This window comes from Carassius gibelio, chromosome B2 (genome assembly GCF_023724105.1).
Source record: "Carassius gibelio isolate Cgi1373 ecotype wild population from Czech Republic chromosome B2, carGib1.2-hapl.c, whole genome shotgun sequence".
NCBI classification, from domain to species: domain Eukaryota; kingdom Metazoa; phylum Chordata; class Actinopteri; order Cypriniformes; family Cyprinidae; genus Carassius; species Carassius gibelio.
Genome location: NC_068397.1, coordinates 4,312,400 through 4,337,117, shown reverse-complemented (window position 1 = coordinate 4,337,117; position 24,718 = coordinate 4,312,400). Strand labels below are relative to the sequence as shown.

The 24,718-nt window shown below is 40.5% G+C and overlaps 1 protein-coding gene and 1 long non-coding RNA gene across 4 annotated transcripts in view; one reads left to right on the top strand and one right to left on the bottom strand.

The window, feature by feature from the left end:
• The window catches only part of LOC127950908 (dipeptidyl aminopeptidase-like protein 6), a 177,031-nt gene that overhangs the window by 105,398 nt on the left and 46,915 nt on the right, over positions 1–24,718 (top strand). The gene's annotated exons all lie outside the window — the stretch shown is intronic.
• LOC127950911 (uncharacterized) lies at positions 1,370–2,454 on the bottom strand. Its single transcript, XR_008152557.1, has 3 exons — positions 2,334–2,454; positions 1,626–1,879; positions 1,370–1,465 (listed from the first exon to the last, which is right to left on the bottom strand). It is a non-coding gene; the product is annotated as an uncharacterized LOC127950911 (long non-coding RNA).

Here is a 24,718-nt window from a genome sequence, read left to right as displayed (position 1 = left end):
GTGTGTGTGTGTGTGAAAGAATGTGAGCAGGTGTATGAATGACAGAGTGTAAACTCTTCTACTAAACAACACAGAAAAAGCATTTAACTTTTTTTTTTTTAACAAATTATACACTTACAGTTTGTTTCATAGTCCATGAATACAGATCATGCATCACGGTCAATTTTCATGATCTCTTTAGCATAACTGATGTAATCATGAAGAAACCCCATCAGCACAGCATGTGACATCTTCTACATCATCCAGGGCAGCGTCCTTCTTTAAAACCACTGCTGTTTAGGGGAAAGAAGATTCTCCTCTCTGACCAGGATTCATCCAGTCACCGCCTGTTCTTCATCAGTGGCCTAAGAGAAACACATTTGAAAAAATTTAACATTTAATTAAACTATCCATTTTCAGGTAGAGGTGTATTCACATCCGTAAGGATAGGTAAATAATCGGTTTTAAAGTTTCAACACTTTGTGCGGTTGTTTAATGTCTCAGTCCACCACAGCGCTCCAGAATGCTATAATGGCAGCACTAGTGTGAGGACAGGTGATATTGTTTGAATAAATATTGCTTTCTGAAAGCTTCTTTACTGAAACATTAAAACAGTCATGACATTCACATACCTCACAATATTCATGTACATGGAGGGCTGCTCTTCAAACCGTTAGTTCACCAAATAATTAAAATGTTTATAATTTACTCTCCTCATGTTTTTCCAGACTCATACAAAATCTGCTAATTTTTTGGAAAACGTATGAATATATTTAATATTCTCTTTTTGTGTCCTCCATTGCTGGTCTGGGAGACCAGTATTTTATTTTGAACATACATGTTTGCTATCATATAATTTAAGATGTATTCATATATAAATATCAGAATTTACTTCTACAATAACTCTATATTTATGAAGCTTGAAAATACTGATTATCTAAACTATAAATGGATTAACAAATATTATGAGAAAACTAAAAATATATTAATTTATGTTGTAAAGACAGACAAAAGTCTTATAGGTTTGGAATGACTTGAGGGCAAGTAAATGATTTTTTGTGTGAACTTTACCTCTAAGAGCGAAGACCAATGATGACTCTCCAAATCAGACAACTCCAAAGTTGGTTTGAGTTCTGCAATAAAAAACACAGACATCAATGGTCTTAATGAAATGAGCACGTAATCACACTGTTGTTGCATCAAAATGTGAAGTAAACTGGCAGGAGACAACAGAAAAATTTATTTTCTAAAAACAACTTACATAAAATCTCAAAGGAATGATGCTCTCCCATGTCTCTTGCTTTTAACATCTACAAAAACAAAAAACAAACATTATTTTACTCTTAGTAAAACACAACAACTGATAACATGAAATTATGAAGTTTACTTGCCTTAAACGATCTTTCCCTCTCTTCAGAAGAAGCTGAGAAAACCACCTCCTCACACAAGCAGACTTGTGTGTCCTTAACTTCAGTTAGTTTGAGTTCTGCAAAGAGGGACATCAATGGTTTCAATAAAATATTAACATATACATACATACATATATAAAATCACATTGTTTTTGCATCAAAATGTGAAGTTAACAGGCAGGACACAACAGAAACATTAATTTTCTAAAAAAAAAAAGTAATAATAATTTAACTCACATCAGTCTCAAAAGAATGAAGTTATCTTGTCTCTGGATTTCAACATCTAAAAAAAACACACATTATTTTAGTCTTAGTAAAAATAAAGATAACTTGATGTTATTCTGAAGTTTACTCTCCTTAAACTCGTCTGTCCCTCTCTTCAGAAGAACACCTCCTCCTCATCCTCACACAGGTCTGTGACTCCTCACACAAACAGCTTCTGTGTCTTTAACTCTCAGCGCGAGGACAATGAAGACAGGAGCTCGACAAGTCTGAAATATTACATGTAAAACATACTTTTAACAGTTACCACTTCAACAGCCTCAAAATAATTATGCTAGTCTTTACTACACAATGCCGTTTCCTTTAGGAGACAAACATACATTCAGTTTAACCGCGAAAAAAAAAGACAAATTCACATGAGCGTAACCGTGACCATAACCGTCTGTTAACGCCTCAAAGAGAACAGATAATGTAAAATCTTATGTAAATTTGACAAAATACATTCACAGACGTTATATTCAAAGTACATCCTCCGTTCAGTAACGTTACATGAGGCAGTTAAGACCTCCGTGTCCGAGGCGAAAACCGCGTCCGTTTTTTTATATATAACGTATATAAAGTTAAGCTCCTTTGTTTCCGCCTTTCATAAAACCTTCCGCCTTTCATACAACCAGGTAAACAATAAAAGATAACTTTACATTTTGAATATTTAACGTTACTTACCATAGTCTTTCACTCGCTTCTCGCTTCTATCACGCTGAGAAAATGGCGGCTGCTCGCACAGGAGACCTACGATTTTGACGTGACGTGCGTGCTCTCCTTCACGTCCGCGTCCTCAACCCACCCCGCTGGGTTAAAAAAAAAAGTTATTTTCAACCCAAACTTGGGTTAAAACATCCCAAAGTCCTATCAAACGGCCTCAACCCAGCAGTTGGGTTGAAAAAACAACCCAGCGTTTTTTAGAGTATATGATTTAATACATTAAAAGGAAAATGAGCCTGATATAATCTTGACTATCAACAGAGACATCTGCTATCCTGTATATCTCTGACTATTGTCGATACACCATACTATCGTCTATCGGTACAACCCTAATCTGCACTGCCTTTCCATATCATCTGACTGCTACTTCAGCTTCATAATGACATTTTAACATGATTTTTGCTTATCCTGTGGAAAATACGAGTGGTGTTTGTTATGGAAAAAGCACTAGCACAACACTGTGAGTATTGCAGTTGCTAAGTAGTCTAAATGGTTTTTAGCTATCGCCATATGCCAAGGTGGGTCTGAGTGGTTACTTATTGGCTAAATTCACTGGATCCTACTGTAGGTCTCTCCATGATGTATTTTGAGTTGTTTTTATCTTCCAGATGAAACTAGATTGAAAAGTAGTAATAGTAATAGTACAGCTCTGCTCAACATGAAGTGTCATCCACATCGTAATGTACAAATGTGCTTGTGTTTTTGAGTTTGTGTGTATCATTAACTATAAGTATGACCAATGGTAATTGTCACAGTAGCCTTATTTCCAACTGAGCTATTTTCTACCCCCCAACATGCCTTCACTGATGCTGTTTCTGTTGCTGCAGGATATAACTCTTGGTTTCTAGAAATGTGGTCAGTTCCTTTGTCTGCAATGAAGCAGACTGCTTCATGACTCATATTACTCCACATCATAATTTCAGATGTGTTCTGTAGCTTTTTTGTAACAATTTTGTATTGATATTTTCTCATTGCAGTGAAAAAAAAAGAAAACAAGAATAAAAAAAAAACATGGTTGGTTTAATCAAAGCAATGAAACAGTAAAAATGGCAATATTTTAAAAATATTATTACAATTCCAAATATCTGCTTCCTATTTGAATATATTTTAAAATGTAATTTATTCCCCTGATCAAAGCTGAATTTTCAGCATCATTGCTTCATAATTTTTTCAGTGTCACATGATCTTCAGAAATCATTCTGATATATTTTTTTTTTGTTGACAGCATTTATATGTAACATGTTAAATGTCTTTATTGTCCATTTTAATCAGTTGAATACACCTTTGCTGATTAGAAGTTTATTTTTTTTCTCCACATAAAGCTTACTGACCCAAGACATTTTAATAGTGTACGTGTTGTTTTATATTATAATTTTTTGCACAACTGTTTTAATCAGTCATCTTGATTGAGATGATTATAATGGGCCTGTTATGGATCTCTTTTATGCATCATTTAGCTGTTGATGTTGATGTGCCAGTCAACTCTCCTGCTTATTTCACAGTTGTAAAGTGCCCTTCACACACAGATGGCACTAAGTGCTTTCCTCCACAAATGCTGTTGCTGTCAGGATCGACACGATGGAAGATAAAAGGTGATCACGTTATTGCAAGCTAAATATATGGTGTTGTCAGAGGAGAGCGCCGGAGATATTGTTTCAGATGCCTCGTGCGTCTTCACTCGCTGATGTTTTTATAATAAAATAAAGTGCTTGCTGTCAGAACAGAGAAAGGAACGATTATTAACAGCCAAAGCATTTATAAATTGGTTGTAAAGTGATATCCCATTATAACATAACAATATGTCACTTGATGACCTCTGGGGAATGAAGTGAAACATGCCTGGTGGGTGTTGTGATAGATCGGCCGATGATTTCTGCATTCGCATGAACAAATAAGAGCGCTCGGTGATGAAGATGCCTCTGTGTATGAGAAAACTGTGCTGCTTTGTGTGTGAGTGCTGCAACAATGGCTTTCATTCCTCCTCCATCATTTACAGTTTTTTTTCTTTTGTAGTTTGCTAGGTTGCCCATTAGGTGAAACAAATGAGAGCCGCTTCGTTTCGGCGTCGTCTTCAGTCTCTTCTCGCTCAGAGTTCCACCTTTAGCTTTCCTGGTTTCTCTAAAGGCTTCTTTAGGCTGAAACTAATGAAGACTTCTGCTTCAGTGTCACTTTTCATGAAATAATTCAAGGTTATCCCTAATCGTGGCTTGTTTTTCTGTTTTTCCAGTCTTGCAGAAGCAAACTTTTTCTGCATAAAGTTTGGCAGGAATAAAATCCTTGACTGACATATAAATTACATTACAATTTACATTTAGCTGACGCTTTTATACAAAGCGACTTACAATTACAATTATTATATATATGTCAGAGGTCACATGCCTCTGGAGCAACTAGGGGTTAAGTATCTTGCTCAGGGACACATTGGTGTCTCACAGTGGATTCGAACCCGGGTCTCTCACACCAATGGCATGTGTCTTATCCACAGTGCCAACACCACCCCCGATTGATAAATGACCGATTACTGTTCATTTTGTTAATTTCTGATGTTAATGGGTGATGAAACCCCATAATTACAGCTAGTTTGACAAAATGCTACAATGTTTGGTATCATTGGCTAATTTATTATTAACGTTGTGTGCACACTCTGCCAAACCTGGACTGTCGGTACTGTGTATATAAAAAAATATGATAATGTGAGTAAACGATGACAGGATTTAGATTTTTGAACTATCGCTTTAAAGCTAACATGAGTTTGTATGTGAGTCTCAGTATGATTAGGAGACCTCCATGGAGATGACACGTTATATCTGAAGAGCTGCTCAATGGTTTCTCATGGTTTGGAATGTGCTTTGACTCGATCACTGGTTATTTAAGATGTTGGAGAATCTCAGAGAATCTGACAATGAATACTGCTTCCTCAATTGCAGCAAATCAGTTTTAATTCAGGTTGTATGCTATAAGAAACACATCTTGAATATCTTTCATGGTTAACATAATAATATAAACTAATTCTAGGTGAGCTAACAGATTAATGGCGGACGACAGAAAGCTTATATTGCTGCAGGCACATCTGTTTGTCTCCTGCCTCATATAAAAGAGTCAGCTGCTGCAAAGGTCATCCCGAAATCAATAACATTTCAATTACAGGCAAACAAGACTGTGGCATATTCCGCCCCGCTGTAGATTTCTTGAGAGATCTCATTTTGATGCTTTCTCTGTGATGTATAGGCCTATATTAAACCAAATGCCATTTATTTAAAAGATAGCACAAGAACACATTTAAGCAAAGCATTTAATGATGATACTAAATATAGATAGTTAAAAATGAGACCTGGTGTGGTTAGATGTGTTGTGAAATGTTAGTGGATCATGGTCATATATAATTCACATGTTGAACTACACGCTGAAGGACACCTGTAAAAACTTCAGGACAAATGACTGCATACTGTACATCCACAGGACTGAACTCACAGCAAAATTGTCTCCGAAAGATAAAGTTAGCTCTGAGTAAACCTGTAGCATCAATTGTTTGCAAATATGTTTTGTATAATTCAAAGACATTCACATTTTTTGCCTGACAGGCTGAATGTCCAAGTACTTTTTAGTGCCACCATATATAATTAAATCTCTATGTTTTGGACATTTCTCAAAATACAGATGACTTCTTGTTTCAGGAAGGGTTCATTTTTCATGTAACATAACCTGAAGTATACTCAAAACTCTTCCTAGTGACACTCAAGGTCAAATATTAATTTACAGCAGTGTGAGGCTTTAATCCAAGAACAGAGAGCCCAGAATATAAGAAACAGAAAGAAGAACTCTACACATCAGTGGTCACCATATATGATTTTGTCTCATCAAATATTTATGATATTTACGTAGTTTTGTAATATTATATAGTTATAGTATTATACAGCTTCATTTAAAGGGAGGGGTGAAATGCTATTTCATGCATACTGAGTTTTTTACACTGTTAAAGAGTTGGATTCCCATGCTAAACATGGACAAAGTTTCAAAAATTAAGTTGTACGTTTGAAGGAGTATTTCTGTTCCAAAAATACTCCTTCCGGTTTGTCACAAGTTTCGGAAAGTTTTTTCGAGTATGGCTCTGTGTGACGTTAGATGGAGCGGAATTTCCTTATATGGGTCCTGACGCACTTCTGCCGGAAGAGCGCGCTCCCGTAGAGCAGATCACTGAGAGCACAACAGACATTCACTGATCAGAGCGAGAGCGTCGCGAAAAGTCACAAAAGGAGTGTGTTTTTGGTTGCCAGGGCAAGACAACCCTGCACAGATTACCAAAAAAAAAACAGCATTAAGGGACCAGTGGATGGAGTTTATTTTTACAGAGCATCAACAGAGTTGTGCAAGTGTTTGTGTTTGTTCCCCTGCATTTCGAAGATGCTTGTTTTACAAACAAGGCCCAGTTTGATGACGGATTTGCACATCGTTTATTTCTTAAGTATGATGCAATCCCAACGAAAAAGGGTCACGATCGTGTCTTGGAACCGCAGGCGGTGAGTAAAACTGCTTCAAATATCTCTGTGTTGTTAACTTAGCTATCGGCGCGTAACGTTAAGCACATCAAGTAAACAACATGCGATGTTGTCATCAAACTGCACTTTCCACATGTACAGCTTAAAAAAAAAAAAGACGACAAAGTGGAACTTTTCATTTTCCAAAAACCGCTAAGCAAATATATACAGTTTCAGTACATACCACAAAGAGACGTCGTTGCTTCTGCTGCTCTTGTTAAATTTCAGCCTCTGGATCTGATTCTGGATCATAAATATACGCTGAATCTGACTGTTAGCCATGGTTTGTTTTGGTTGGTTTTGTCCTCACAGTGTCACAGCTTCCAGACGCTCTCAACGCAAAAGCCTACTGGCGCTCGTGATTCTTTAGCTCCGCCCAGCCGTCACGCCTCCAGCCGCTCGTGTTTTTCCGTTAAAAATCGGTACAGACTATCTTTCTCTTATGAATATAATAAAACTAAAGACTTTTTGGAGTTATGAAGGATGCGGTACTACTCAAGATTAACAGGATATTGAGTGAAAACAAGCATTTCACTCCCCCTTTAAGAATAATAGCACTGACACCTTTTAGATTGTATAGAACTAATGCTTATAATTAACTGCTTAATATATATATATATATATATATATATATATATATATATATATATTGTCCTGTTATTCTGCTTTGAAATGTGTTCCATGTCGGAATGTCTGTTTTTGTTTTGGTTTGTGGGACTCCGGCCTCTGCCAACTCACACAATAATATTTTGACTTCCCGGGATGCCAGTCGGCAGAAAACACAGCATGTTGTAGCTATGGAAACCAGCAAATGAATTGAGTCAGAGATCACAGTTTCCTCCAACCTAAAAAGCCTTGAAATTCAGCTAAAAGCTATATGAGCAGAGACGTATTAAAACAGGGGCAAATAAACTCATCAACATTTGTCACCTTCCATTGTCAGTTTTGATTGTTCCTGTTTCATGTCCTCAATCTGGTAAGCAATGTGAGCATTGAGTGGTGTGTCATATAACCAAGTATTGTGACCCATACTCGGAAATCATGCCCTGCATTTAAAACCATCCAAAGTGCGCACGCACGCACATATGCACGCACGCGCACATGCACGCACGCACACACACACACACACACACACACACACACACACACACACACACACACACACACACACACACACGGAGCAGTGGGCAGCCATTTATGATGCGGCACCTGGGGAGCAGTTGAGGGTTCAGTGCCTTGTTCAAGGGCACCTCAGTCGTGGTATTGAGGGTGGAGAGAGCGCTTTACATTCACTCCCCCCGCCTACAATTCCTGCCAGCCCGAGACTTGAACTTGCAACCTTTGGTTTACGAGTCCGAACCTCTAACCATTTGCCCATGACTTCCCCCATTGAGTATGAATAGGAGAGAGTGGGAGAAACAACGTTCTCCAATATTTAGAATTTGAACTGCAATACCCAATTAGTGTTGTCACGATACCAAAATTATTGTTTCGATACCGATACCTAGTCAAGAATTGCGATTTCGATACTTTTTCGATACTTTTCCTGAAAAGGGATAATACACTCAAATATCATTGCTGTGCTTTATTTTAAAACCAGGACAACATTCTAATCATATAACACACTAATAAATGAACATATGAACAGCAGATATATTAAACATTTGAACTAAATATGAAATATAAAAATATAAAATATAAAATAGAGCAATGACATTCAAGGTAAAGAAAGAATACATTTAGCAGCATTATCTCAGTTATCATAAGAAAAAATAAGAGTAATAAATTTATATTGATTCTGAACTGAAAATATGAACAGCGATTATATTAAACAACGTTTCTGAACTCAGAAGATTAAATGTCAAAAGGTTTTCAATTTAAGCAATGGCATTCAAGTAAAAAACAAAATAAAACAAATAAAATTTAGCAGCTATATCTCAGATATTGTAACTAATTCTGTCAGTTGGTCAACCCTTTTTTTCAGAGGAGAAAACTCAGCCAGTGAGCTTTATTGAGCGTCATCTTTTTCTACCAGTCGTGGATCGGCGGCCACAGTATCACTTGTGCTCGCACATGCAGCCTAGTGATGCGCGGGTCGAGTTTTTTCCAACTCACGAGTCCCGCTTTCAACTATTTGGCCCGCCCCAGCCCACAAATACAGTAAAACTTCTTTACCCACCCCGACCCGCGCATCGTGGACATCACGGAAGATAAGTTGCTACTAGACTCATATTTCTTGTTCACTGAAGCTCCTCCCTCCACAGCAGCACGCTTGCACGGCACTATTAGCAGTGCATGCGCAGCTCGTGAACAGCTCTGTGAACCGTTTCATCCTTTCAAAGAGTTACTCAAGATGTGACGGAGCATGTGATTTGTTGAATGTAGTGAATGAATCCGCCCTTCACTGATGGAGATTGAGAGATCTTCTCATCCGTGAATGAGTTGAATGAACTAATACATCTCGTTTATGAACGAAATGAATGAGTACCTATACAGTGTCAGTTAGCCAAGCATGTAAATCTCGATTAGCAATCAGCAGATACAAAGCGCAGTTATAGGTGCTGTCCAGATACGCTCATATTTAGCATACAGAACATAACTCCACGTTTAATCCCCGATTAATGTGAATATTATATATGAACTGTTTGACCAAACAAATCGCTGTAGTGCTTTTTTGCTGCTTGCATGAGGAGAAAAAACACAAACGTCCATAGGGAGGCACTGGAAGCGTGCGTTGCACACACCAACATGAAATACGTCTCTTACAAATCTGGAACGCAGTCATTCTTTGAAGTATCGATACTAATAAATTTAGGAATCGTAACGTTTTTCATTTCCGAGAATCGCGATACTTTTGAAGTATCGGTGTACCGTGCAACACTATACCCAATTACAACCACTAGCTGTCAATATTACAAACTGCACATTAAAGGTGCACTAAGCAATATTTGACATACGCTTTTGACCACAGTGTCGAACTGCGTCATAAAACAGATTTGTAGCCAATCAGCAGTAAAGGGAATCTAGTAATGATAGAGAGAAGCGAGTGCTCAATTTGAGGGCACAGGACGGATAGTAGCAGATCGGCTATAGATAGAGAGAGATGGCAGATAATAAAAAAGGAAAAAAATATCGGAGGAACAAAACATTAAAAAGAAGGGGTTACGATCAAGCAAGAGGTAGAACCTGCGTAAATAATGGAGCAGCTTTCCAGAAAGAACTCAAGTAGTGGAAAGACATGGAAATAGACGTCAAGGTTATGTTATTTGTTCTCAATAGTTAAGTACCATTGATTTTGCATTGTTTCACACAACTTATCTGCGTTGGCTTTTGTTTCAATATGCGTGTGTCATCTTTGCTTATTTTTGCGATCATCGTTGCCATGGTTAAGTACATACACGTGGGGTGTTGATATCAAAATAGGGGGCAGAGTACTTTTGGGGTATGAGCATGTTTGTTCCGGTGCTTTTTAAATTATTAACGTAATTTGGAAATATTCGCTTAGTCCACCTTTGACATTTATTTTATTTAATTGGTTTTATTATTAGTTTCAGTTTTAGTTAACTAGAATTACCCTGGTAAAAGCTAGCTTTTTGACTCCTTGAGACCAACAGTAGGGGATGTTGGGTAATAGGTGAGGTTACAGAAGCAAAGGGCAGCTTTAATTAGCACCTCCTAATTAAACGACTGATCTGGTATACCATTACAACAGCAGATCAGTGAAGCACAAACAGTAGCACATCAGCAGTACAGCAGAGTGCCTGCTGCAGATGTCCTTAAGGTAATAAATAGAGTTTATTGTGTAGGTGGAACAACACAGATGCCGTATCATTTAACAGCTGCTGTGCAGGACGAACAATGATGCTTCCTCTTCAACTAATGCTCTGCCTCACTGTATGGATGATCCATATACTTCTGCACCAAACATGTAAAATGTGATATTTTTGAAGTGCAATCAAGAGGGCTTGTGTCTGTTCAATTATAAGATCAAAAGCTCTCAGTCGCCTCTTTAGTCTGAACCGCATCACGGACAGAGGGCTTTGTTTAAACCTGTCCTCTTATTGCGTTATGTGTCCTGCAGTAGCATTTTATAGCAACTTATTTTTGTCTCCACAGAAGATCCTCTAATTTTATAGCAGGATGTCGTTTCATATAAAAGGCATCAGACGGATGTCTGACCAGTTAGCCCTGAATCTGATCCTCTGACAGCATGAATTCTTAATTTAGAACTTAACATTGATTATATATTAATGGCTTTACATAGATTCATCCTTGATGTGTATGGAGTCTGTTTCATGTTGCTGATGTGGAAAGTTCACTTGAGTTAAAAGCCAATCAGAACTGACTGAGTACAAACACTCCAAGCTTTAAACAGATTTTAGGTTGTTTGGCATTTTCAGATTTCTACGGAGCCCCGCACATGACACGCAGGAAAAAATATAAGGCTAAATCGTGTGCACGATTTACTAATTTGTTCCCTCAATGTACTAAAATGTGCACACAATTACTATTGCGATCCCTATATTTACTATTGCGTTCACTCGATTTATAAATTGTGCATACGATTTACTAATTCATTTCCTCGGTTTGCTAAATCGTGCGCACGTTTTAGTAAATTGAGGGAACAAATACGCAAATCATGCGAACAATTTATTTATTTTTTCTTGCATGTCATGTGCGGGGCTCCGTAGATTTCTAATTTGTAGTAGTACTTTAAATTTTGACAGCACAATAAATCATTTTGCAAAAAAGCTTTAAAAATTATTTAAACTCTGTTTAAAACTTTTTTCTTTTATATTAGATTGAATCCAACAGCATTGGTGAGTAATTTGTCTGTGATTTAGCCTGACTGTGACCCTACAAGGACACCCAGGAAATCCCATCCGATGAGGCTTAACAGATGCACCTGTCCTGCCGGCCAGTGACAGTTTGTGTTTCAGCGCAGCATCAGTCGATTGAAATCACTGATGTCAGTCGTTGTTCTGGGCTTGGTGAGTGAGAAGCTCAAACTTTGTCACCGAGGCGCTCACACTCTCGTTTTCACTCTTTCCCCTGGAAACAAGAGATCAGGAAAGATAGGTTTCATCCTTCACAACGAGTTTCTGTCCTTGTTCTTCTGAGGCAACAAAAACAAAACCTTCTTACTGAGGAACACCAAACCATGGATGAGGTATGTAGGGTTTTATCCTCATTGCAAGAATAACTAAACCTGGGATTTTTTAGTCTCATGTATAAGGAAACAGGGCTTGAGGAGTATTTAATTGGTGTGTGTTTCATGAAAAACCTAAAAACCCACAGGGAACAAACTTTCCGGACTGGTTGAGCTTCTGTAATCTCACTTAAGGTGAGGCTCTTCATTCGTTGAAAGGTCAGAAGTTGAGATTGTAGTTTAGAAGTACAGAAATGCAATCTTTCATTTACATTTGGAGTATTTCAGAAACCTGATTCTTTTACACAGATCCCGGTGGAATTCTTCTTAATACAGACGCCGTCTGTTGCTGAGCCCCTAAGAACTAAACCGCTCTTGTTGTATAAGATGAGAAGGTTTCATGTGTTTTGTGTCTGAGAACTTGTTGGACAGTTACATTCGTCCTCGAGGGACAAGACAGATTTCTGTGTTTGTCAAATAGACAAACAAGCTACTACAAAAGGGATTCTTTTGAAAACACTGATGTTTGAAAGCCCTAAACAATTCATTTTAGGTTGCACGAATGGTAAGCGTAAAACTTGTTAGTCAGAACTATTTGTATCCATTTGATTGTTACTATAGTTATTTTAACAATGCACTGCTATACAAAGACTAAAAATATCATATCACATACAGGTCTTACACTTCAAAATCACTTTTATGGCACCTGAAAGTTTTAGTTAATATTAGTCATTCATTAGTAAATTTAGTAATATTTAAAACAATTTTATGATTTCATATGTATCTTACAACAAACTATTTATCGTATTATGTTTAAATCATTGAAAAAATATATATTTGCATAGATATTGCTGTTTGGGGTATATGAATTGTCTATGGTGACAATGCTAAGAAGTTGCTAAAAACTGATTGCATCCACTGATGACTTGTTTGATGATTTGTTTGCACGTTACAGCACAAAGGAACACAAAATTAGAGCTGATCACAGTTTGCACATATTTATGAAAACACCCCTAGATAATGAAACGATGGTCTACATTTACTGGGAATGTCCCTTCTTGTGGCTGTTTACTGGCAGTTTTCAGTGCTTTTTAATTGTTTCAGGGAAATACTGTTGATGTTTGTGAATCTTGCACATCTATAATGTATGTCGAAGAAATGTAGATATGCATTTATATTTTTGTGTTATTCAAAGTGACTTACAGTGTATTCAGGCTTTACATTTTATCTGTAAATGTTATCCATTACATGTAATGAGTGCAAATCTGCTTTTCAATTTTATCTACACAATAGCAAGAACACTATCCAGCCTGTATTTGCTCCCTGTTATAATCAAGGTCGTTATTGTTATTTAACCCATCTGTCAAATGATGTCCTGTCTGCTTCACTGCAATGTTTTGTACTAGGACAATAGATTTCAATACAGCCCTATGAAGTCATGGAGAGCTTTATTGTGATCATGAGAATGAGAAGATTCAGCATGTAAAAACAGCAGCTGAGTATGAGTGTAAAGCTTAACAGATATCTAATGTAAGCCAATGTATTAAACATCTAGGGCTGGGCGATTTTGCAAAAAATCGAATTCTTGTTTTTTCCAGAAATAATTCTCGATTTTATTTTATGATTTTTAACTACTCAACTTAAAAATGTAACTACAACATGATTCAAGTTACTTTTTCTTTATTAACCCTTTAGTTAAAGAAAATTCTATGTGCAGCACACATGAAGTTGTCAACAAGATGTTAATGTTAAAATAATTACTTGTTAAATATCTTTGCAGAAAAGATGCAAAAACTACAATTATTTATTTTACAAACTTGTCTAATAAGAGGAAAATAGTCATTCAAGGTAATTCAAATTCAGAATGACTGAAGGTATAACACCAGTAGACTTTAATTAACTATAAGTGTAAGTTACTAGGGCAATGAATTCTGTTAAAAGCCAAGCCACTTACGGGGTACCTAAAACCCAGGATTGGTGCAAACTAACCTGAAACTTACCTGGCCAGCCAGCTAATCCAGGTACAGGCCCTGGTCCTATATCTGATTGGTTTGCTACTGTGTATGGTGAGGATTTTTCAGTGACCAGTTTTGTTTGTTACATAGTTACACCAATAGATGGTGACCACTGAGACATTGACTCATTCTAGATTGGACCAAATGTCTTTATACATTTTTTTAATAATTGAATAGGTCTATTTTGATATATTAGTATATACATTTTTTTACTCTTCAGCATTTCAGAAAAAGTTACGTTTGTGATGCTGTGTGAGTGAATTATACAGTCACATGACTTGTTTCAACAAAGTCACATCTTGGTTTGATACACATCAATGAATGTAGTCTTTAAAATATTGCTATTATAGTTTGTGCAATCTTCCTCAAGAGTTTAGTTCAAGTACAGTAAGTGCTAATGCACATTTTGGGATATTTAGCCTATAATCAGCATAGTGTTTCCATTCAACATTTTTTCTGGAATCCCAAAATGCACATAAAAGTACACTGATGGAAGTTTTTTGATCATGCAACATGTGTAAATGTTTGACAGCAGAAAAGTTTAGTATGGGTTTTTGGTCAATAAATGCTATTTTTGGACTGAGCAGAAAGTTTTCAGATCTGAAAATTACAGTAGTACATCAAAAATGTGACTCCTCAAAATATGACCCATTTTTATGCCAACTCTTACATATAGGTCACAGGTGTAGTGCAGGAAGAAGCTTCAAGCACACCATTCATTAAAACCAGCATCATTCCTTATGCATGCCTTGCTTTAGTGGGATATACAGTACAATTATGCAATGATGTATTTCATTTCCTGTAAGTGATTGCAGGAAAACAGAAAAATATATATGGAAAAACTGCTAAATTTTACATGATTAAAGTGTTCAAGGCCCTTTAAAAAGCAGACTGAGATGAATGAAATGAAGATGCATTCAAGTAAATCTGTGGTTGTGCATGAATGTAATGGCAATGAAAAAGTACCATATGTCCTACATTTTTTTAGTTTGATTTCCCCATGGACCTTTTTAATTTTCAAAGCATGAAATAAAAAGATTCAATCAGTGATGGTGAAATGTTGTACATTGGCTCATGCATAATATTCTGTGATATCGTTAATTAATTAAGCAGCTGTTTAAATTTTGCAATTGACATCATTGATGTTTCCAGCTCAAGCAAACGCTACAATGCTGCATTTCTCTTAGTCACGTCAAAGCACACAAACTGCTTCCTTTTATTTATCACCGACAGCGTCCTTATCTCAGACGAGTTCAGCATGAAGCTGTTGCTTTAGTGTTGAGAATATTGGATTCTGAAATTAAAGATGACTCGCCTGATTTGCCTTGACATTGCGTCTTTTGTTTGTTTCAGATAAACATTTCATTTTGAGATTGAGCAGAATGCAAGCTTATATGCCGACGACGCTGCACACATGCAAAGAAGTCGGCTTGGTTTCTTTAGAAACTTCTCAGTGTTAACACTCTCAAGGTTGTTTTTTTAGAAAAATTAATTAATGTGAATGGTATATTTGCTTATTGTCAGTACTACTGTTGTTTAACCGCTTGACAAATTTGTTAACTATTTAATTCATATTTAATTTAAACTAAATTTTTACATTTCCGATAGAGCCACAATGCTGTCGTAAGGTCTTATACAGTAGGTGTTTGCTAGGTCAAAATCACCTATCTACAGTGTCTATACAACGATTTTTTTGTCTTTATCATCTTCCAGATGAATATTGTCACGGGAGGAGCACAAGACAGACACAGTGGGCGTGGCGTCAGGCCTCGGAGAGGCTTTTATTAACAGAAATCATAAAACAAAGGGAATAAAAGTGGCCAAAGGGGGGAAGTGTCCAAAATAACAGGGAATCTGGTGTCCTCGTCGTGCTGCGGGATTTGTGTAGGTCGGGCAGTGTTCATCAAGGAAGGGTCCAGGCAAGGGGCGGAGTCCGGCGGCCGCACGCGCTCCCCTCCTTGGTCCGGGGTGCGAGGGGCGGCGGCTTCTCCTAGCGGCCGCGTCTCTCTCGTTGGCCGCGGCGCTGGTAGGGGATGGACGGCCCGTCGGCCGTGTATACGGGTGCGGTTCCCATCCGGATCGCGGGTCCGGCAGCTCACGTCTTGGTGGCGCGGGAGTCCCTCAACGCACCCTTCCTGGACCCACGAGGACACCAGTGTGCATGCACGGGGAAGAGACCGGTCTCCTGAGGAGAGGCGCGTTGGGCTTTTAAACAGCGGCGGGGATGAGGCTCCATTCACATCAGGTGTGCCCCATCACACGCCGCCAGCCCTGACTCGTCCAGCGCCCCTCCTCTCACACACCCACTCCAGTCGGGAGCCTGGTGAAGGGCGGCGATTTAGGACGGGGTGCCGGTGACAATCAGGGAGGAGGCAGCTGACTCGTCACATTCCCCCTCCCAAGCGACATCCCCGTCCCCAGGGCGCCACCCACACGGGAGTGCTACCATCCTCAACCAGACTCCAAACGGTCGGAGTGGGCAGGGATTCCTCTCCGGGCGGTCCTCCCTCTCGCAGCGCGCCGGAACAGGGACAGAGAAACCGGGTTTTAGTGACAGCCTCAACCAACCACAGGGCAAAATGATGATAACAGAAGTCACTTACCCTTTTGTGGCTGGGAGGCTGTCCCCGGTTTTCCTCCGTCCCAGTCCGGGTTCTCACGAACGTTTGCAAGCGAGAGGGGGGTGACGTCACCAGACGTTTCCCAACTGCGCTGTCTAGGCTCCGCCTGCCCGCATTCTCCACCAGTGTCACGGGAGGAGCACAAGACAGACACAGTGGGCGTGGCGTCAGGCCTCGGAGAGGCTTTTATTAACAGAAATCATAAAACAAAGGGAATAAAAGTGGCCAAAGGGGGGAAGTGTCCAAAATAACAGGGAATCTGGTGTCCTCGTCGTGCTGCGGGATTTGTGTAGGTCGGGCAGTGTTCATCAAGGAAGGGTCCAGGCAAGGGGCGGAGTCCGGCGGCCGCACGCGCTCCCCTCCTTGGTCCGGGGCGCGAGGGGCGGCGGCTTCTCCTAGCGGCCGCGTCTCTCTCGTTGGCCGCGGTGCTGGTAGGGGATGGACGGCCCGTCGGCCGTGTATACGGGTGCGGTTCCCATCCGGATCGCGGGTCCGGCAGCTCACGTCTTGGTGGCGCGGGAGTCCCTCAACGCACCCTTCCTGGACCCACGAGGACACCAGTGTGCATGCACGGGGAAGAGACCGGTCTCCTGAGGAGAGGCGCGTTGGGCTTTTAAACAGCGGCGGGGATGAGGCTCCATTCACATCAGGTGTGCCCCATCACACGCCGCCAGCCCTGACTCGTCCAGCGCCCCTCCTCTCACACACCCACTCCAGTCGGGAGCCTGGTGAAGGGCGGCGATTTAGGACGGGGTGCCGGTGACAATCAGGGAGGAGGCAGCTGACTCGTCACAATATCCAAAGTCTGATCACCTTGAGAAGTAATAGAGCGCTTTAGGCATCATTCACGTCTAGGTGTGGGATGAATCACACGCCAAAGTTTATTACCTTGGGTTTGGTGTTTGTATGAGCAAAAGCTACATTTTCAAGGTGATATTTCAGCTGCTGTATTTTTGAATCCATCTGTGTAAATTGAAATGTGAGCTGTCAGGCTGTTTAGCGAGCCATCTCGTGTGTGGAGGTAGCGGAGACAATCAACCTTCAGTTTTACAGAGACGTTCCATGAGGCACATTTGAAGCCGTCCTTGAAACTAGCTGGTAAAACAAGGAACAGTGTTATAAACCAACTAATTATGAGAAATTGTGTATTCTTCTTTCATGGGCCACTCAGGGCCATTTCATGAGCGAATGTTTATTCTGTTAAACCTGATCTGTGAGGAATGGTTAGATTAACCATTACCGTAACACACTCGCTTTGTTTTTGAACTCATTCTTGTGGTCAGCAAAGCTGCGTTTATTATTTATTTAAAGATTAATTTAAGCAGAGGGCCAGATTGGGAAATTTTTATGATACTTTGATGAATAGAAATGTATTTAAAACAAAAATCTTTTGTTGCATTAAAACATTTTTCACTGTCCCTTTTGATCAATTCTCCGTGTCCTTGCTGAATAAATTTTTTTTTTAAATGTTTTACTGACACCAGTCTTTTGAACATTCGTGAGCAAAAATCAGTGGTGTTATAATGCCAGGATACAGCACATACAGAAAGTGCAGAAACATACAAGACTGAAATGGTGATGAAAAAGTAATGGAAAATCATACAGTGCAGAAGCACTTATGATGTTTAACCCTTTTAAGACAAATGCTATCCATTTATTGGATTGCTTAAACTATAATCAAATTGGCTTAAATATTTATATTACACAAAAAAACGATTGAAATATTGTGTTTGTGCATTACTTAATGCAAAACTAATGCTTGATTTGAGGTGACTACTGTTCCTCACACAAGCCGCATGGATTATACTTCAGTTTGATTTTAGACTCAGAAAGTGATTTTAGCAAATAGACACCAGCTATAACACTTGATCTTTATTTTGACAGAAAGGTTTTCCGGCATTTAGTTTGCGATGGTGTGATGATATCTCTCATCTGTTTGTGGCTTGTCTTTTCTCAGTGGCTTGTCTTTTCTCAGTGCATCTGCAATATTGTTTTCACAGCTGTAATGGCATTTCTGTGTCATTAGCAGTAGTTTTGTAAATGCTTTAATTGGGTGCTAGATAGAGAGGCGTTTAGTGCATCAGATTTTTTACATCATTAAGGTCAAATTAGATGGTAGTATTGTAATTAAAGCTAACTGCTGTGTGTTACTGTTTGTTCTATCTTTTGAAATTGGCAAAACGCATAATTTGCAAACCCACTCTCAGACATTAAAGCACAAAGCCACTCAAATCAGTCTTATTACTAATAATTGCATAGATTATTTCACTTTTATAAAACCAGTCTCATATATGTATGTCTGTGTGTGATTTTAGTTGTTCCTATATATTATTTGTGCATTTAGAATAAATGTAACATTAATTGAAGAATTATAATTTAATGTGCATTCAGACCGGTCTAGTTTGGTTCGACTGAATCAAACTCAAGTTCGTTTCCCTCTTGCTGTGGATCTTTTGGGCAGCTGTGAATACAGCAAACACATTCTGGTTTGGACCAGAGAACCGAACCAGACCCAGATGAAGAGGTGTTCTGGTTCCAAACAAACTCTGGTACATTTGAATGGATGAATCAACGAATATATGACCAGTCAATGACTGAGACCCAATGTGTTACAGTGATTTTCAAAATTTTAATTATTTTAAGTGTAGTACAGTAAATAACCTAAATTAAACCTTGATTAAACCTTGACCTTCACTTAAAATTCTACTTTCATTTTGTAGCTAATTTAGCTTTTGTTTATGGTGAAGAGTCCATCAGACATAAAACAAACTTACTACATTGACCTACAATAAATAACATTTTGGCTTATGTCTAAAGAGAATGTATTGTTCAGAAGTCACCACTGTTATACACTTTTTAGGCCACTTTGAGGCTGAAAAAAAAAATCTGTATTTCCAGAATATTACTGCGTAATTGCTCCTCTCCTCTCTGGTTTGTTCATGCCAGCTCAATCCCTGGGCTTTACTCTGCTCTTTAAATAGACCAGCACAGTTCAGAGTTCCCTGGTGGCTCCAAGCCAGACGGGAAGCTGTCCTGGGCAATCACAACCCTCCTGCTCCCCTCCACCAGACAGACATCCCAGGAGCAGCAACCTCACGCTAGTGCTCCTCTGACCTAATGACTCCCTGCATCATCAACTTCTGCATCACATAGACAACACACAGCAAACAGACTGTTCAGGATGAGCAAGAGAAATACAAAGTAAAACGAAGAGTACACATTTCCCACATAATAACAGAAACCACATAATAATCTCAGAATAAATCTAAAATAAAGTATTTGATTGATGTATTTCTCTTGTTGTAAGAGCCAACAAGGTCCGCTGTTCACTGCTTCACAGAACATAAACAGATGTGTCTTCATTGCATGAGTGAACCACAGCCTAATAAGCAATGAAACAATTTTAGACCCACAGGTTTGAAATATTCTTGAGCAGCCATAGACTGATACTGTATATTGGCCAGATATATATTTCAGGGAGATGACAAACTGATATATATTTGAGAATATATTTGAGATTTTTATCACTGAATAACTCTGCTCAGCTACCAGCCACCATGTCAATGCACAAACCTGTTTTTAAACTTTAGTGAATTTCCAGTTGATGTTGTGTAAAAAAACTAACAAACATTGATTGCAGCATATTAGCCTCTATCACATGCATATTGCTATTACAAGAAAAGTAAACCAGTGGCCATTACTTAGTAAATTAAGGTGGTAAAAATAAAAAAAGGTTTTTAAATATTCGTCGGATTTAAAATCCTAATTCGGATGCAAAAACACTGCATTCAAATTTTAGGTGTGCATCAGGCAGCCTTATCTGTGGTGCATGAGATGAGATGACGATGCAAGTGTTGTTGCATTTGAATGTTTTTGTTAGCCTTTCCAGTTGAAGCCACTGCGTTGTTCATAAAAAGTATTGTGGAAAAAATAGAACATCAATGTGGAGAAGATGTTGTTTATGTCAAAACTGAACCCAAGCCGTTCACACAGAACTCATATTTCGGTCATTGTCTTGAGGGACGTCTATCATCATTGCACTAACGTCTTGCACAAAAGAGCTGCATGTTTAGAAAGCCATGTAAAATTAATGCAAGTTCAACTTTTAAAAAACATATCTCAAGACTTTATGGCAGGGTTTTCCCCCATCTAATTGCATCACATGTTTTTTTTTTATGAAAAGGGTACTGTGTAATTTGCTTTTGGTGCTTTGTATTAAACTATGCATTCATACATGATGCTGTTTTGTTTATAGTTGTTTAAGGTTTTTAAACATTATTCTTTTTTACAGCTTTGAATAAACATGCATTAGTGATATTTTGCTCATTGCTCATTTCAGCCCTTTTGATAACCCTAAAGTAATTATGTATTTATTAATAGGTATAGTTTTATTAATATGTATTCATTTCATTAATTAATAGGTATTTTATTACAAATGATTATTTTAGTATATTAAAGTACAAACAGGTTGCTGAGAGAGGTTCAAAGACTACAGTTGTCATGGTCTTGCGACCAAAGATAGCCTACGATAGTTTTCTGACAGTTTTCTGCTGCTACGACCCACATTTTCTGACTAGCCAATAAAAATGTGACATGAAATGAATGCGCTAAAACGTAAAGCTGTTTACCTCATGCTCTTATCCCTTCCTCTTTAACCCCTTCTAATTTTTTTCAGCACACATAAAAATTCCAACCACCACATTGTGATTAGCGTTTACGTTTTACGATACATTATATTCTTCAATTGAAACGTGCATCATAACCTACGAGTCAATAAGTTTCATCATTGTTCAGTCTACATGCATGTTGTACCCAAGTTAGACCCAATGTGATCTGCAGTGATCTTATAGGATCGCTAAAATTGTGCAGTGTGTAGATGGCAGAAGATATGAAGTTTGCAGTTGCAAAATGCACGGCACACATCTGAATATTTGGGTTGAACTGTTCTGGAACAGTGTTGAACCACTGATTTTTAGTTGTGTCCTCTTTTGGAAAGACAAACAAAGTAGTTTCGCTTACACAACGAAACACCCAGCGTCTCCACGACATGGCAGCAGCAATAATAATACAGCAAGAATCAAAATCACACTTTCTTTCTTTGTGTGAACATTTGGGCAGTGTTACACAAATCTTCCTGCATCGTGATGTAGACAAGTGGGGGTGTGTTTAAATGAGCCGTTTTAGGAGGGCATGGTTGACTCTCAACTTTTATAAAGAATATCTCTTTGGATTTGAGACTTTAGTGTTTGCAAATTCACAGATCTTCTTTATGCACCAAGAGCTTGTAACACTCCAAAGAGGAAGGAACAATTTAAATCGCATCATATGACCCCTTTTCTTACCTGTTGAGAAGAAACGCCTTGGTTACGTATGTAACCCTCGTTCCCTGAAGGAGGGAACGGAGACATTACGAATGGGATCTCGCCAGAGAGCCCAATCACCTTCGAGTGGTACAAAACGAGCCAATGGTACACAAGTACCTTGGTCTGCGGAATTTGCATCGCGAGCTCTGCCCCGCAGAGCGGGTATATAAGGAGCAACGCGAGCAACTCGCATTCAAGTCTTCGCTGAGGAGCCAAGCCAGTGACCCGGCCGTTCAGCGGAACAGCGATGTGGCAAGGGGACGTAACGTCTCTGTTCCCTCTTTCAGGGAACGAGGGTTACATACGTAACCAAGACGTTCCCTTTCAGTCGGTCACGTTCTACGTTACGAATGGGGTCCCTTACAAAATGCCACATGGCTGTCTTCCAGCGACCTGTGTGAGTGATAGCACCCTGTCGTGAGGCCAGCACGAGTGAGGGCCTATAGCTCGCACAAAATACACTGGGTAGCATATTCCAGCTGGACATATGCTAGCAGGCTGCCTGCCCGTGGGAGGACTTACAGAAGGCAGGTATCTACCAAGGTGGTGATACATAAGAACTCTGAGGGACCCAGCCCGCAGGGTGGAAGTTTCAACGACAGAGCTGGCAAGGGCTTGCCAAGGGAAAGACACATGCTGCGGAGAGACTTACTGTGGACATACACACGTGGGATTACCCAGAAAGGGGAATCACGACACATGGAGGCACCTAGTCCCACACATGGCTGACCAAGGGGCATGTACGCAAGTGTTGGACATAAACAGTGCTGGAGGAACCCAGGGTTCTGACTGAGGAACTCACCTGAGGGGAATAGCGCACACATCCAGTCCGCGGAGTGGAAAGGCGCAGCAAGCAGATTGACACCGAGCAGGTCCTTACTGGCCCGAAGGGGCAAGTCCCCTGGAGGACACGGGCTCTACATGGAGATTATAAAAACCCCCGAATGTGTTAGGTGTCACCCAGCCCGCAGCTCTACAGATGTCTGCTTGCGAGAAGCCATGCCCCAGCACCCAGGAGGAAGCTACACTCCTAGTTGAGTGAGCTCTCACCCCTAGGGGGCATGGCAGGTTCCGAGCCTGATAAGCCAGGACAGCGCACGTACTGGACAGAGCAGCGCCAGGGCTGGGTCTGCCTCCTCCAGGGGCAGTGCTTGCAAGTTCACCACCTGATCCCTAAAAGGAGTGGTTGGAACTTTGGGCACGTCTCAAGATCTGGGTCTCAAGATAACGTGAGAGTTAGCCGGCCCGAATTTCAGGCACGCTTCGTCAACTGAAAATGCCTGCAGGTCCCCGACCCTCTTCACCGAAGCCAAAGCCGTCAGGAGCGCAGTTTTCAAAGATAAAAACTTTAGCTCTACTGAGAGCAAGGGTTCGAAGGGAGCTCTCTCTAGTGCTGATAGAACCACTGCAAGGTTCCAAGAGGGGACTTGCTGAGGGCGAGGCGGATTGAGCCTCCTTGCTCCTCTCAGGAACCTGATGATCAGATCGTGCCTCCCAAGAGATTTACCTTCAACAGGGTCATGGTGAGCCGAAATGGCAGCCACATAGACCTTGAGGGTGGAAGGAGACAGCCTTCGTTCCAACCCTTCCTGAAGAAAGGAAAGCACTGACCCAATCGGGCATTCCCAGGGGTCCTCACGCCGTGAAGAGCACCAAGTGACGAAGAGGTTACACTTCAAAGCATAGGCATGTCTGGTGGACATGGCTCCAGCTGAAGTTATGGTAGCTACCACCTGTGGTGGCAAGGTACCTAAACCTTCCGTGACCCGTCCAGAACCCACACATGTAGGTTCCACAGATCGGGACGTGGGTGCTAGAGGGTGCCCCTTCTCTGAGAAAGAAGGTCCTTCCTCAGAGGAATTGGCCAGGGAGGAGCTGTCACGAGGAGTACAAGTTCGGGGAACCAGGTCCGGCCGGGCCAAAAAGGCGCAACCATGAGGACCTGCTCCTCGTCCTCCCTGATCTTGCACAACGTCTGTGCAAGAAGGCTCACTGGGGGAAACGCATACTTGCGCAGGCCCAGTGGCCAGCTGTGTGCCAGGGCGTCCGTGCCGAGGGTGCCCTCGGTCAGGGAGTAAAATAACTGGAAGTGGGAATTTTCTGGAGAGGCAAACAGGTCTACCTGACCGTCTCCGAAGTGTTCCCAAATCAGCTGAACCGACTGGGGGTGGAGTCTCCATTCCCCGGGGTGAGACTGCTGCCGAGAGAGCTCGTCGGCTGCACGATTGAGCCTGCCCGGAATGTGAATGGCACAAAGCGACCTCAGATGCTTGTGACTCCACAGGAGGAGATGGCGAGTGAGTTGCGACATGCGGCGGGAGCGTAGACCACCCTGACAGTTGATGTACGCTACGGTCGCAGTGTTGTCCGTACGGACCAGAACGTGCTTGTCCTTCAGCAGGGCCCTGAAGTGGTGCAGAGCAAGACGTACTGCTAGCAACTCAAGGCAATTTACATGCCACTGAAGTCGGGGTCCTGTCCAGGAGCCTGACGCAGCATGCCCATTGCACATGGCACCCCAGCCCGTGGCAGAGGCATCTGTTGATACAACAACATGCCTGGACACCGGTTCTAGGGGCACGCCGGCCCGTAGAAACGAGGGGTCCAACCACGGGGTGAAGTATCTGCGGCAGGCCGGAGTGATGGTCACTCGGAGCGTGCCC